This window comes from Dendrobates tinctorius, unplaced genomic scaffold (genome assembly GCF_039654945.1).
Source record: "Dendrobates tinctorius isolate UK_male_01 unplaced genomic scaffold, ASM3965494v1 ptg000071l, whole genome shotgun sequence".
Classification (NCBI taxonomy): Eukaryota; Metazoa; Chordata; class Amphibia; order Anura; family Dendrobatidae; genus Dendrobates; species Dendrobates tinctorius.
This window is the reverse complement of record NW_027361739.1, coordinates 15037754-15052500: the sequence shown is the minus strand read 5'-3', so window position 1 is coordinate 15052500 and position 14747 is coordinate 15037754.

The window sequence follows — 14747 nt, the reverse complement described above, 5'->3', positions numbered from 1 at the left end:
CATATGTTGATGTTGGACATTCAGCTGATGCAAAAGGCGAAATAGGTCAAGTCACAGGAAGAGGTGGACCAAAGCAAGCCATTTTTCTGTCACCCTATGTGTCATCAGGGGAAGGTGGGACAAAATCCTTGGAAACCCATGCATGGTTCATTTTAGTGAAGGTTAGATCATCCACATTTCGGGTTGACAGATGGGTCCTTTTTTCTGTCAGGATTGATCCAGCTGCACTGAAGACTCTTTCCGATAGCACACTTGCAGCTGGGCAAGCGAGCTCCTGTAAGGCATATTGTGCCAATTGTAACAACCCTGCTGGCATCACTGCATGGCCTCCCATCCCCCGCGCACCAACTTACTTTCTCCTTCAAACCATGCTGTGAAATCTGTCTGTTGCCAGCCCTGAGCTCCATGTGCTATGCCTCTTGTTTTCCTGCTTGCTCTCCATGTTTCCTGACTGTGTGTATAGGGGGGCGGCGCCTGAACTCTCTGGTTCTTATGCAGTCTGGGTGCACCTGGGTAATCTGTCCCTGACCAACCACCTGGAGCCCTTGACTATTTAGTTTCGCCACTCCCACTGAAACATTGCCTGTGCAATGTCTAAACTCAGTTAGCTCCTTGCTGCTGAACTAGTCAGGCCCTATTCTGTGTATCTCCTCTGTAGGAATACTCTGTCTCGCTTTGCACCTTGTCCGTACTCTGTCTGCCTGCCAGGCGGCAGAATATCCTGGTCCTTGTGTCTTTGTCCCTGTGTCTCTGTCTGAACTCAGTCTTACCTCTGTCTGTCAGTCTCCTTGTTTGTGGTTCGTTCCCTGCCGTGTCTTTCCTTGTGTCCTCTTTATCTGTGCATCTGCACTTTAGCCGCTCTGCCTGCTCCGCACTCCTGCGGCTCTGCCTGCTCCGCACTCCTGCGGCTCTGCCTGCTCCGCACTCCTGCGGCTCTGCCTGCTCCGCACTCCTGCGGCTCTGCCTGCTCCTTCATACTCCATTCCTTCCTGCCTATATCCATACCTGTACCTCCTGTGTGAACAGGTCCAGATCCTGTTCCAGCATACACCACTCCCTCCTGCCTACACCTCCTGTGTGAACAGGCCCAAACCTGTTCCTTCATATTCCATTCCTTCCTGCCTAGATCCATACCTGTACCTCCTGTGTGAACAGGTCCAGATCCTGTTCCAGCATACACCACTCCCTCCTGCCTACACCTGCTGTGTGAACAGGTCCCTACCTGCTCCTTCTCAAACCACACCAATCTGTCCTGTGTCTCCAAGCCGTGCCCGCCTGCCCTGTGTCTCAGCCGTGCCTGTCGTGTCCACCTGCCTGCCTGTCTATAGCCTCTGTCAAGGTGTCCTGTTCCCGAGTGGGATCAGCAGCCACAGCCAGACACCACCCTGGAGTGGCACCCGGCAGCTACCTGCCGCACAAGCCTGACCTCACCATCAGAGGCTCCAGTGAAGACCAAGGAAGCTGCCGTAGTTACGCCCCTTCCAGGGTAGTCTGGTTTGTGGCACAGTGGGGCCACAACCCCCCGGCTCGCGCCATTCAGCAAAGGCGCGAGCGTGACAGTTTGCACAGGCCATGGTCCGCGCTGAGTCCCATGTCCTTTCGCCCTGGGAGCAAGATGAACTTTTTTGCCAGTATGGGCAACCAAATAAATTTACCCGATCTGAAGCCCAATCCTTCACTGCTCCACCCACCATTGTGGTCTCCAATAGACTGCTCAACTAGAGGCTGGCACACCTAAAGTTGAACCTCCCTCGGACCCGCCAAGATATGATGGGGACCCCAAGCAGTGTCGTGCCTTTATGGAGCAGTGCCTACGCTATTTTCAATGGCATGCTCCCTACTTCGCCAGCGATCGGGTAAAGGTAGGATTACTAATGTCCTACCTAACAGGAGATGCGTTGCAGTGGCTCAACCCCCTTTGGGAAGCAGGGGATCCCATCACCTCGAGCTTACCGGCCTTCCTGGTGGCCTTCTGCAAAGCCTTTGACAAGCCTAGTACAGTGTCTCCTGAAAAGTCTTCCCCTCCTAGCTTCCAGGAACGGATCGGACGAAAGAGACCTGTGGCCAATTCATCTTCTCCGTCTGTGACCATCCATGACCCATCTGTTCCTCAGCCTGCCAAAGCAGCCCCCCATGCAAGATCCAAGAGGTCTAAGAAAAAGGGGCTGGCTAGGTTGTCGCCAGAGGCCAGTCCTGAGAAGGAACATCCTGATGGTCTCAGCCCTGTGAAGCCAAAGCTCCAGAACCTTGGGCCAGTAGGAGAGACTGCCCTTGGTGAGAGTACCTCCTCGCTACTAAAGTCTGTGACTGTTCCGGTGCCTTGTGGGAGTTTCGGCCGTGCAGATGTATGCAAGCTACAAGCCAGACGAAGTCTGTGCATGGTTCCTGCTCCACCGCTCCAGAATCCATGCAGGGGGTTTGGTGATGGCCGAGCCCTACTTGTGAACAGTCCAGCATTGAGGGGTCAACTACAGCTCCTAATCGGAGCATTATACACAGAGACATGTGTCTTCCACCTGCTGACCAACTTGCCCACCGGTCGTTTTGATCCGGGCACTCTATTGCCCCTTCCGGTCCAAAGACCCAGCATGGTGCTATATTTGGATCTGCCTAGCCAACAGAGGTGTCTAGTTCCATTACTGCAAGGTCAGTCTTCTGTATCGTCTCCTTCTCCACCTGATCTGCCGGCTATCAAGCCATGGTGTACTGACGTCACTGGAGGAAAGAAAGCAGTGGCGCCCTCTCCGTACACCTCCGGTGACCATACCAGTGACCAGTCCTCAGGAACATCCCTGACACTTGATAGTCTTCCCCAGGATAATGGGCTGAAGATTGATCCTGAGTGGATGCCCTCGGCTCCTCTATGGCCAGTGGGTGAAGGTCCCAGGATTAAGCAGTACTCGTTCGCCAACTTGAAAGAAGTGGCCCAGTCTGTTCCGGGTAACAGGCGGAGGTGGCTCCCCGTATGTATGCCTCCAACTTCCATGTGGCAGGTGGATGAAGAGGTGAGAACAGTGGCCTATGCATCTCTGTTTTTTACCCGTCTGGAGGAGGTCCAATTTTCTTGGGCTATCGGGCTGAAGTTGGACTCGGTAAAGGTCTCTTCGGTTTCCAGCTGGCCGGCTGATGTAGGGGTCAAGTCTGAGGCTTCCAGGTCCCTGCTTTCTTCCACTCAAGAGGAAGAGATCCAAGTCCTTATACCCTCGGTGTTGGAAGCTGACTCCATCGGGCACCAAGAAGCTTGGCACTCCGGGATTCCTGATGGCACGCATATTCCACCCTACGTGAAGGATGTCGTGTCAACCTGGACTGTGTGTGGTCCCTTACTCCTTCTTCAGGTCATTCTGGCAGGCTTGAGGAAGAGGGGCCGTAAAGGGGGGGGTACTGTAACAACCCTGCTGGCATCACTGCATGGCCTCCCATCCCCCGCGCACCAACTTACTTTCTCCTTCAAACCATGCTGTGAAATCTGTCTGTTGCCAGCCCTGAGCTCCATGTGCTATGCCTCTTGTTTTCCTGCTTGCTCTCCATGTTTTCTGACTCTGTGTATAGGGGGGCGGTGCCTGAACTCTCTGGTTCTTATGCAGTCTGGGTGCACCTGGGTAATCTGTCCCTGACCAACCACCTGGAGCCCTTGACTATTTAGTTTCACCACTCCCACTGAAACATTGCCTGTGCAATGTCTAAACTCAGTTAGCTCCTTGCTGCTGAACTAGCCAGGCCCTGTTCTGTGTATCTCCTCTGTAGGAATACTCTGTCTCGCTTTGCACCTTGTCCGTACTCTGTCTGCCTGCCAGGCGGCAGAATATCCTGGTCCTTGTGTCTTTGTCCCTGTGTCTCTGTCTGAACTCAGTCTTACCTCTGTCTGTCAGTCTCCTTGTTTGTGGTTCCTTCCCTGCCGTGTCTTTCCTTGTGTCCTCTTTATCTGTGCATCTGCACTTTAGCCGCTCTGCCTGCTCCGCACTCCTGTGGCTCTGCCTGCTCCGCACTCCTGCGGCTCTGCCTGCTCCGCACTCCTGCGGCTCTGCCTGCTCCGCACTCCTGCGGCTCTGCCTGCTCCTTCATACTCCATTCCTTCCTGCCTATATCCATACCTGTACCTCCTGTGTGAACAGGTCCAGATCCTGTTCCAGCATACACCACTCCCTCCTGCCTACACCTCCTGTGTGAACAGGCCCAAACCTGTTCCTTCATATTCCATTCCTTCCTGCCTAGATCCATACCTGTACCTCCTGTGTGAACAGGTCCAGATCCTGTTCCAGCATACACCACTCCCTCCTGCCTACACCTGCTGTGTGAACAGGTCCCTACCTGCTCCTTCTCAAACCACACCAATCTGTCCTGTGTCTCCAAGCCGTGCCCGCCTGCCCTGTGTCTCAGCCGTGCCTGTCGTGTCCACCTGCCTGCCTGTCTATAGCCTCTGTCAAGGTGTCCTGTTCCCGAGTGGGATCAGCAGCCACAGCCAGACACCACCCTGGAGTGGCACCCGGCAGCTACCTGCCGCACAAGCCTGACCTCACCATCAGAGGCTCCAGTGAAGACCAAGGAAGCTGCCGTAGTTACGCCCCTTCCAGGGTAGTCTGGTTTGTGGCACAGTGGGGCCACAACCCCCCGGCTCGCGCCATTCAGCCAAGGCGCGAGCGTGACACCAATTCAGGCCAGGTGTCCAGTTTAGCGGCCCAATAGTCAAAGGGGAATGACCTGTGTGGGAGAACATCGATATGGGAGGAAAAGTAGTTTGTAACCATAGTTGACAACTGCTGTCTCCTGTCACTTTCCATTGATGCAGTATTACCAGTTGTGTGAGCGGTACTTTAAAAATCAGTCCACAACATTGTCATGAAACCCCTGTCTCCAACGCCACTTCTGCTGTGTGCACCATGAACACCTCTGCCAAGCTGCCCCCGGCCCGTACGGCTCGTGTGAGAACCATCACCGCTGCTGTGTGCTGGGAATGCCTCAAGCAACTGATTTACCAGAGTTGCTTGTTTATTAGCCAATATTAGGTCAAGGTTCTCCTGTGGCATGATGTTTTGTAATTTGCCTTTATAGCGTGGATCCAGGATGCTGGCCAACCAGTAGTCGTCATCGTTCATCATTTTGGCAATGCGGGGGTCCCTTTTTAGGATCTGCAAGGCATAATCTGACATGTGGGCCAATGTTCCCGGTGTCAATGATGCACTGCGAGTGCTGGTTGGAGGAGCACTTTCTGGCAAATCCACATCCCTCCAGTCACGCACAAACCCTGTACCAGACCTTGCCACGCCAACATTTTCACTTGCCCCACGAGATGCATCCTCCTCCCCTAAGTAATCATCCCCATCATCATCCTCCTCCTCCTCTTCTTCCTCCACCTCGTCCAGGAGAGGTGGCTGAGCAGACAATGGCTGAATGTCATCAAGGATTCCCTCCTCCTCTTCCTCCTCATCAACATTGGCTGCAGACGCCTGCTCCTTAAGGTGCGTCAAAGTTTGCATGAGCAGACGCATAAGAGGGATGCTCATGCTTAGGATGGCGTCGTCTGCGCTTACCAGCCATGTGCATTCCTCAAAACACTGAAGGACTTTACAGAGGTCTTTCAGCTTCGACCACTGCACACCTGTCAACTCCATGTCTGCTCTCAAAGTGCCTGGCCGTGTATCCTCCCACAAATGCATTATGGCCTGCCTCTGCTCGCACAGCCGCTCCACCATGTGCAGGGTGGAGTTCCACCTTGTTGCAATGTCGATAATGAGGCGGTGGTTGGGAAGGTGGAGCAATCGCTGCAGCTTCTGCATACGAACGGAGTGTACAGGCGACCGGCGGATGTGCGCGCACAGTCTTCGCACCTTCTGGAGCAGGGCTGTTAACTCCGGATAATTTTTGAGGAAGCACTGCACCACCAGGTTCAAGGTGTGAGCCAAGCAAGGTATGTGGCTGAGTTTTGAAAGGGCTATGGCTGCCACAAAATTACGGCCGTTATCACTAACTACCTTGCCTGCCTCAAGATGTACACTGCCCAGCCATGACTCAGTTTGTCGCTTCAAGTACTCGGCCAGCACCTCGGCGGTGTGTCTGTCGCCCAAACACATCATCTGCAACACAGCCTGCTGACGCTTTCCACTAGCTGCTCGATAGGGGGACACCTCATGTGCAACAGTGGCAGCTGCAGATGGAGTGCTCGTAGGACTGCGCTCTGTGGACGAGCTTTCGCTTCTGGAGGAGGAGGAGGAGGAGGAGGGTCGAACGCCTACTGCCAACTGTTTCCTATACCGTGGGCTAGGCAGCACTGTCCCACCACCGCTGTCCCCTGTGGACCCTGCATCCACCACATTAACCCAGTGCGCAGTGATGGACACGTAACGGCCCTGGCCATGCCGACTGGACCATGCATTAGTTGTGAGGTGCACCTTTCCACTCACTGACTGCTTGAGTGCATGGACAATGCGGTCTTTTACATGATGGTGGAGGGCTGGGATGGCTTTGCGAGAGAAGAAGTGGCGACTGGGTAGGTCATAGCGTGGTACTGCATAGGCCATGAGTTCGCGGATAGCTGCGCTTTCCACCAACCGATAGGGCATCATCTCAAACGAGATTAGTTTGGCAATGTGGGCGTTCAAACCCAGTGTACGCGGATGAGAGACTGAGTACTTTCTTGACCTACTCATAGTGTCTGGGAGGGTGAGCTGGACTTGAGAGCTGCATATGGTGGAAGTAGCGGTGGACAGGGCGGACTGAGAGAGGGTTGATGATGGTGATGGAGTTGGTGTTCTTTCTGATGGCCTAGATTCAGTATTTCGTTGATATAACAGTGGGATTCCCTGACTGCTGTGGCCTTGCAACGACACCTCAACATTTGCTGCTGTGCTAACAGGTGGGCTTACAGTGGGGGAAACAATGTAGCGTTGCTGACTACCTTCTTTGTGATCAGTTGCACATGTGGCACTTGAGGTTTGGTGTTGTGTCCACGCTTGCAAGTGCATGGTGGTTAAATGTCTAATCATGCAACTGGTATTCAAATTTTTCAGATTTTTCCCTCGGCTAAAGGTCTTTGCGCACTTCTTACAGATAACCTTGGCCTGATCATGAGGATTTTGTTCAAAAAAGTGCCACACTGCACTCTTCCTACTTTGGCAGACATTTTGCGGCATAGCACGCTGTGATCTTTTGACCCTCTGGACAAGCTGTCCAGCAACTCTTTTGATTTTTGGAACCTGTCTTTGGAGTGCTCCAGGCCTGCCAGATAACAGCTGTTGCGATGTCGATGTCTGCTGTGGATGCTCCTCATCTGAGCTATTGGAAGCAGCACCCTCTTCCCCCAATGGATGCCAATCTGGGTCAACAACTGGGTCATCCATCACCTCCTCTTCAATGTCATGTGCACCTTCCTCTGTGTCACCGTGTATGGTGGTATAGTGTGCAGGAAGGGGCACCTGAGTCTCATCAGGGTCAGAATCTGGCTCTGTACACTGCGAGGACAATGTAGTGCTCTGAGTGAATGTACCAGCAGAATCATCTATCAGCGGCTGTGCATCAGTGCACTCCATGTCAGATTCATCTTGGCCTGGGTAATTCACCATTTCACTTGATAATCCAGACATGGTATGTGAAAACAGCTCCATGGAGTAATCAGTAGTATGGCCTGCGTCATCCTTCAATCTTGGTTGGGGTGAAGGACACAAGGAAAGGTGTGGTTCATGAACATGAGCCTCCAATGACGACTCGGTGCTTTTACTTTTTACAACTTCAGAAGAGGAGGCGATAGAGCTGGAGGCTGAGTCAGCAATGTAAGACAAAACTTTTTCCTGATGCTCTGGCTTTAAAAGCGGTTTGCCAACTCCTAGAAAACTAAGCCTTCGAAGCCTAATGGAGCCAGACGATGACGCAGGCTCAACACCTCCTGCATTCGGTCCTATTTTGCTCTTGCCACTACCATCAGATCCAACACCATCATTACCAGCTGCCAACCCCCGCCCAATTCCACGGCCTCTTCCACCAGCCTTCCTCATTTTTTGTAGAAATGTAGACAAAATCCAACAAACTATATAGTAATGTAAAACAAGGTACAAGGTGTCTATAGGACAGGGGAGATTTTGAATTTCTGCACACACTTGTGGACACTGGACACTTATGGATTGTGTGAGGCCCACTGAATATCACAGCGCTATGTCACAGGCTCGATGGCACAGGTGTGAAAAAAGTGACTACAGGATAAGGGAGATTTTGAATTTCTGCACACTAGTGGACACTGGACACTTTTGGATTGTGTGAGGCCCACTGAATATCAGAGCGCTATGTCACAGGCTCGATGGCACAGTTGTGAAAAAAGTGACTACAGGATCACAGAGATTTTGAATTTCTGCACACACTTGAGGACACTGGACACTTATGGATTGTGTGAGGCCCACTGAATATCAGAGCGCTATGTCACAGGCTCGATGGCACAGGTGTGAAAAATGTGACTACAGGATAAGAGAGATTTTGAATTTCTGCACACACTAGTGGACACTGGACACTTTTGGATTGTGTGAGGCCCACTGAATATCAGAGCGCTATGTCACAGGCTCGATGGCACAGGTGTGAAAAAAGTGACTACAGGATCACAGAGATTTTGAATTTCTGCACACACTTGTGGACACTGGACACTTATGGATTGTGTGAGGCCCACTGAATATCACAGCGCTATGTCACAGGCTCGATGGCACAGGTGTGAAAAAAGTGACTACAGGATAAGGGAGATTTTGAATTTCTGCACACACTAGTGGACACTGGACACTTTTGGATTGTGTGAGGCCCACTGAATATCAGAGTGCTATGTCACAGGCTCGATGGCACAGGTGTGAAAAAAGTGACTACAGGATCACAGAGATTTTGAATTTCTGCACACACTTGTGGACACTGGACACTTATGGATTGTGTGAGGCCCACTGAATATCAGAGCGCTATGTCACAGGCTTGATGGCACAGGTGTGAAAAAAGTGACTACAGGATAAGGGAGATTTTGAATTTCTGCACACACTAGTGGACACTGGACACTTTTGGATTGTGTGAGGCCCACTGAATATCAGAGCGCTATGTCACAGGCTCGATGGCACAGGTGTGAAAAAAGTGACTACAGGATAAGGGAGATTTTGAATTTCTGCACACACTAGTGGACACTGGACACTTTTGGATTGTGTGAGGCCCACTGAATATCAGAGCGCTATGTCACAGGCTCGATGGCACAGGTGTGAAAAAAGTGACTACAGGATCACAGAGATTTTGAATTTCTGCACACACTTGTGGACACTGGACACTTATGGATTGTGTGAGGCCCACTGAATATCACAGCGCTATGTCACAGGCTCGATGGCACAGGTGTGAAAAAAGTGACTACAGGATAAGGGAGATTTTGAATTTCTGCACACACTAGTGGACACTGGACACTTTTGGATTGTGTGAGGCCCACTGAATAACAGAGCGCTGTGTCACAGGCAGAAATTGGCTAGTGTATCACAAACTACAAGGTGTTTGTAGAATTGGGCAGAATAGGAATCTCCCTAGAGTGTAGGTCTGTAAGAACGGAACAAGTCCTCCACTTATCCTTCCACAGTGACACACAGATAGCTTCACTGTGGCCGTGATAACAGCCGTTACACGGTACTGAGAGGAGCGTGCACGTACACGGCTGTCCGGTGTACGTAAAATTGTCAAGCTCCGTGTTTTTTAAGTATACGAACTGACACACGCTGTCTCTCTATAGTTTTGAATGTGATCAAACAGCAAATATATTTAACTGTTTGAAAGCTAGACAAAACTAGTAGGTGCAGGTCTGTAAGAACGGAACATGTCCTCGACTTATTCTCACAGAGTGACACACAGATAGCTTCACTGTGGCTGTGATAACAGCCGTTACACGGTACTGTGTGAGGAGTGTACACCGCTGTATGGTGTGAAAAAATGCACGCTCAGTACCTCAGCAGGACAAAAAAAAAAATGGGATTGCTTTTAAAAAAGCAGTTTGCAGAGCAGTGGATAAACAGCAATGCAGCTGTCAGGAAGCCTTAGAAGGCAGCCTAACAAGCAACACCGCTGATCACCACAATATAGCCTCCCCTTGCACTGCACACACAGTGACTGGTGTGTTGTACAGGCAAAATCGCTAGCAGCAGAAGCAGTTTTTTTTTCTTCTTCCCTGCCTAACGCTCTCCCTACAGAATCAGCAGCAGCAACCTCTCCCTATGCTAAGATCGGCAGAAGTAAGATGGCGGTCGGCGTGCACGCCCTTATATAACCCCTGTGACGCCCACCAAAGCAAGCCAATCACTTGCATGCCCTTCTGAAAGATGGTGGTGACCCCTGCCTATGTCATCATGTTGCCCACAGTGTCCGTGGATCCTGATTGGCTGAAAAAGAGCGCAAAACAAACTTTTGAAACGCGACTTTGGCGCGTAAGTCGCCGACCTCGTGGCCGACCTCATCCTAGGGTCGGGTTTCGTTTCATGAAACCCGACTTTGCCAAAAGTCGGCGACTTTTGAAATTTTTCGACCCGTTTCGCTCAACTCTAATAGGTTCTTTTTCACATGTGTAAGATGCCCAAATGATGTAGTTCTGGGCGAGCTTCAGTCCCCACTCGCTCTGGCATCCTACAGACAGGCGGTGTCTCAGTCCTGGTGTGCTGCATAGTATGTGGTGCTTCCCACTTATTTCTGGCCTGCAGGCATTTTCTGACTCCAGGAATCTCTCTTCTGGAACTAGGGCAGCAAACAAACCAGGAGACACGTGACTAATAGAAAAAACAACTTTTACTTAGAGAATTGCAGTCTGTACAGTAATTACAAGCAGGTTTAAAGATAAGGCCCAAAGGGTTGTCATCCTTCCCACAGGTACCGGATACAACTTTAGCCCTAGCTCTCTGGATAGGTGGCATAGCCCCCTCTCTGGCTTTCCTAGCCTTTGGGGATCTTCCTCACCTCTAGCAGCATTTTTGAATTGCAATACCTTCCACCCCTTGTGGTCTGTGTTCATCCTTTCATCTAGCTTCGCAAGCTGAGTTAGCCCCTGGCCCCCGACGTCCATCTCGAGGTTGCCCTTGGCCATTAGATGGAATCGCATGAAGGGTATTTACGGCAATCTGCTGTCCCGAATATTGAGCTCACGTTGTCCCTAGCAGCCCACTATTCCTGCTGCATGTGCACTCCTGCCCCCGATACACTGACTGTCACTTCCTGCCACTGTTGCTAGCACTCAGTTCCCCCTCCCAACTGGGCTTGCCACTTCAGTTAACCCTGTCCCAGCTAACTGCAGTCCCAGGGGATATTATACCTTTGCCACACAAATGCATCAAAATATGTCTTAACCCTTAGGTGACAGGGAGTAATCCGTTAACTCCCACCACTGTTACACATGTAACAGCTCTACAGAATGGAAAGTGTAGTGTGAGCAGGACAGCAACATATCTTTATACAGTAGCTATTTTTCTATCCACCATCCACATTGTGGGCTTCATTTCAGAGACTTGAAATAGTTGTGATTTATGGGAACTAATAAAACCTTTGCTGCAGCTGCTGAAATGTTATCTAGAAAGTTACTCATTGTAGAGAATTTATAGCATGCTGCTATGATTAAAGGGGTATTAGTCCACCAGCCGGACGGTGTGCTTACATTCCCAAAATATTTCACATCTTTCTTTATCTTTTTCTCTAGAAAATGAAGTGAAGACATATCTTGAGAAACCTGCATCTCTAGCTTATCACTGTAATATGCTTCTTGGCATCGTGAGTATGCCGGGATAGTTCTATAGGGCCACTCCTCCTTAAACATATTGATATTAGCAAGGCCAGACTCCTGCTGAAGGGATACTCGGTGCCAAGACTTGTGATTGTATAGCAGCATTATTTGAGCAATGTATGAGTCTATTTACTTGCTATGAACAAAATAATATTTTTGCAGGGTATGGTGCTGGCAGCACCGCATGGCACTGTTATTTTGGGCATCACTTGGTGTTTATACTTAGGCAGTGCTTGTTGGGCAGACACCAAGGTACATGCCTCCCTAAGCTTTGAAAATGGAGTTACTGTAGGTATTGGGGCTTGGAGTGTTGGGGTCCTTCCTTCTCTTTTGCTTGCCTTAGCAGTATAGCCACCTGCAGGCTTCATTGAGTTACTGCAGGGTATTTATTGCATTGTGTCCTTTTGCAAATAATTAGCAACATTTGATTATCTTTCCTTTAGAAAAATAATTTTAGATACGGTTTTGATAGCGGATACAGAACTGATATGTTCCACATTGTGTTGCACCAGGCTCCAGTCAGCACAAGCAGAAGATAAATAGAGGCTGTAACCTGCCAGATGTTTCCTGCGTGCTGTCACTAGGCACAGCAGCCACATGATGTAGGCAGTTTATATGGGGGCTAAATGGGTTTTGTGTGAGCGTGTGCCCAGGACAAAGACCTCTGAGTCACTGCAGAGTCCGTGAGGGGCAACAACAGGACATCTATCATTATCTGTCACACTGAACACCTGCAGATGCAAAAGCCCCTCTAAATATAGACACCTGGGTACATTCGAAAATATGGCGTCACATACTTTTCATACTAGGATCTTGAAAAATGACAGTCATAAACTGTATATAGGAACGCTCGGTTCTATAATAAACAAGCTGCTGATCACCCGATGAATGAGCAGAACGCACATTCATTTGGAGAATTATCTTTTTTTTTTTTAAATATCGTTCTTGGCAGCTCATCATCCCGTGTAAACAGCACCTGTGCTGCCGAGAACAATGGCAGCCTGTGCACACTGAAGGATATATTAAAGATCGTTCCGTTCACATCTGATGCACGGTCTGCGTGTGCAAACAGGTTAAAACTAGCACTGACAAACGTGTTGCCGGGAGGTGACTGTTTAATGCTGCCCTTGGCACTGTGCAGAGGCGTATCTAGGGGGGACAGCCGGAACATGTGCCCCGGGCGCAGCTGGCAGGGGGACGCAGTCGAGCAGCTATATTCTGCCTCCATGGACCTGGAGTCGGCTGTTCTCTGTGCCAGCTGTCAAACTGACTGCCGGTACAGAGAAGCTGCAGTACGCCAGCTCCCAGGGATCAATTGTACTCGCAACGAGAGTGCAATTGAAGCTCTGACCTCTGGGTTAGAGTGACGCCAGCAGCTTTATCAGGTCATGTGATTACACTGCTGACGTCACTCGCCCGCGCCTCAAAGGCGAATATTGGTGGTAAGTGCTCCAGTGGAGGTGAAGACACTGAAGGGGGATTTAATGTGTATGAGGAGATTTGGAGTGGGGATGGGGAGATCTGTAGTGGGGATGGGTAGAAAATGACAAAATGAGGATCAAAGGGAGAGATGCAGGGCATGTATGGGGGCATGTATGAGGAAACAGTACAGGTGAATGGGGGCATGGAAGAGGAAACAGTATAGGGGATTGGTGCAGACACAGTATAGTGAGTGGGGTGGTGTAGACAGTATGGGGAGCGAACGGGTGAATGTATGCAGACACAAAATGTCTACCGATGGAAAAAATGTGTGTGAACACAGTATGGGGAGTGAGGGTGATGGAATGTGTGCAGGCACAGTATGTGGAATCAGGGGTATGTGTGAGCAGGCAGTATAGAGAGTGAGGGGGTAAATATGTGATGAGACAGGATGAGACAGTACACTGAACAGGAGGATGAGAGGAGACAGTATGAGAAGGGAGGGGAAAAGTGTGAGGAGACAATATGGGGGGAGAAAAGTAAGTGGGCACAGAATATAGACTGAGTAGTGGGGGCGTAGCATGTGGGGACAGTGTAAGGCTATGTGCACACGTTGCGGATTCTGCTGTGGATCCGCAGCGTTTTTGGCCCTGCAGATCCGCAGCAGATTCTGCTGCGTTGTACAGTACCTTTAAATTCAATGGAAATAAAAAAATGCAGTGCACATGCTGCAGATTTTTCCGCTCGGATTTGCTGCGGTTTTAAATCGGCAGCATGTCAATTCTTTGTGCGGAATCCGCAGCGGTTTGACACTTGCTCCATTACCAGGTGTCTAAACGCAGGGGAAAACCACAGGCAAATCCGCAGGTAAAACGCAGGTCTTCTGTGAATTCTGTGAATTTAGCCAAATCCGTGTGGAAAAATCCACAGCACAATCGGCAACGTGTGCACTTACCCTAAGGGAACAGCCAGGAGGGGACAGTATACCAAGGCGAGGGAGTGTGATGAGGGGGGCACAATAGAGACTGGGCCCTATAGGGAGGATAAAGTGTGAGAGGACAGAGTGAAGAGGGGTCCCAGTATGGAATGGAGTAGTCAGTGTGAAGAGCATATACCATAAGAGGGACAGTGTGGGGGTCATATTTTGTGCAGACAATATTGCGAGGGGCAATTATTTATTCAGGTGCTCAGCGTACTGCAGATATTTTTATTCGGAAGCATTATAATAACAATGCTATCTTTAAGGGCATCATGCATGTGGAGATTTGCTGCAGAAGAGCAGAAGAATGCAGAAGATGGAAGCCTGCAGAGACGGCTGTGGATGAGAAAACTCATCATGGGGTCTGAACAAGATGAAGAAAAGAAGAACGACTCCAGAGACGACATCATCTATAAGGTACCTGGATGTAAATGTTATTTGTGATACTGACTAATTCTCATGTTTTTATTTATATTAGGAGCATTACAGGGGTTGTCCAGGTTTGTGATGAGTCTGCAGACTTCTAAATTCTCACAGTGCTCACTGCACACTGTTAGGATTCTCTCATGCCGGTAATTTACATACATGCGGTCACATGCT